Genomic DNA, 1949 nt, shown 5'->3' with positions numbered 1-1949 from the left:
CCAAATTGGTAAATGAGTTAGTACTATTTTGTCCAAGAGTCGAGCTATCCAATAATTTATGAAGGCCATGATGCTGCTAAGAAGTCCAGGTAAATCCCCAGCATTGTATCATCAGAGTTGATACGGTCCCATCTAGGGAATCCTCAAAGCTATTCAGCAGCAGGAGTTTATACTGCTGTTGATGCTGCCCAAGGAAATGAAGACTGAAGAAAGATGGGCCTGGTGATTTGTCCCATCATAGGATGACTAGGAGGAGATGGCAGATGTGTTCACATCTTTGATGGGATCATTAAATCCCTAATCTCAAGAAGATCTTTCTGATGCTAGGTGCATTTCATGGGATGCCCAAGTCCTTGAAGATAAAGGTAGAGCAGATTCTAGCAATACTAAATATTTGTGACAAAGAACAGGATGAAAGTGTTACTACAGATGAGCCGGCATCTCGTATAATGGTTCCTGCAGTCAATGAGGGAGCCTCAATCTCGAGCGCTGGATCTGCTGGAAACTTGTGAAGGACATACACCACTGTAATATCTGAGGCACCACTGGCATAGTAACTATGAAAGACCTCCAAGATGGAGCCAAGGGAAGAACTCCCTTCCAAACCACCTAAGATGATCACAAACTGTTCAACGTTAGATGAGATTTCAGTGCTCAAGCACAATTGCTAAGATGATGGCAGCCAAATGGATTGAGGCCTGGGCTTTCTACAACTGGGAAGAAGATCAGCTAAGAGAAAGGATCACTCCTCCATAGAGATACAAGGAGGATGCCCAGCACCTATAAGACAGCTTATCTAAAGCCTAGCAGAACCTGATGAGGGTCCTAGAAATTAAAAAACAATGGTGACACTGGAACTCTGCTGGTGGGGTTAAGAAGACAAGAATGAAGCTACAACCATTTACTGGGGTGAAAGTATATTTTGTATAGATATATATTATTGTAATACATTTTTGTACTGTGAATAATTTAATTTAGATTGTCCTCTGCTTCCACATAACTAGTGTATGTGAAAGAAAAGAACCTAATAGCATGTATGTAAGCATGCAAGTTTACTTGTTGAATTCAGATGTGCGTTTTTGAGCTAAGCTCTAATAGCAAATCATCAAGTGAAGGCATATTGTAAAAGTATTGTGTTGTATTTTTATGGAAATTAATCCTGACAGAAATAATGGAAGCTCTGGAGCTAAACACACTCCAGTACAATCAACTTTCATTCCATCTGAAAAAGTATGATCACTGTTCTTTCTGTTTATTTGTTACGATAAAGAGTTTCTTCACTTACTTATATTCATCCAGTCTCATTATTTCACACTTAAAGAAATTCGGTCAAGTCATGAAACACAGAATACTTCTCTTACTTCTTGATCAAATCTTCTGCTATTAGTGGTATTGCCTATTTGATACTTGTTGATAAATCAGTTTTACTTGAAAGTATCACACTATCGCACCTATTGCCCTGGATCATTCACTTGTGGTATCAGGTGTGTTTTCTCGCGGTAAATAGTTCTGTAAGTTGAACTAACTATCTCAAAATGGACAGTATTTTTTTCCAGTGGCAAGTCAAGTGATAGCCTAAGGATGTAAACTTCATCAATTTTAGAATGAATGACCAACAGTCACGTGTGTAGCACAACGTCCTGAAGAGAATAGCATTATTAATTTGTGTATGTAATGTTATTCTCTCTTGTTATGGAACAGTACGATCAAGTGGCCTTGAAAGGAACAAGCATTGGTGGCTACTGTCAACATGGGAGCTTTAACCTTCACAGTGGTTAATCCACCACCATCCAAGTGGTTGTATGATCAGCCTCAGCACCAGACAAAACTGGAGCTTTCATAAACCTCACTGAGGGCTATCTCTCAGTGACTCAAGCTTCAATAAGTACCAATTCTGAAGAGACATTGTCACTCCCAAGCCACTAAACTGATGTAAGCTTGGGCATTAT

This window comes from Limulus polyphemus, unplaced genomic scaffold (assembly GCF_000517525.1).
Source record: "Limulus polyphemus unplaced genomic scaffold, Limulus_polyphemus-2.1.2 Scaffold182, whole genome shotgun sequence".
In the NCBI taxonomy this organism is placed as follows: Eukaryota; Metazoa; Arthropoda; class Merostomata; order Xiphosura; family Limulidae; genus Limulus; species Limulus polyphemus.
The sequence above is the reverse complement of the archived record's forward strand: the minus strand, read 5'-3'. Positions refer to the sequence as shown.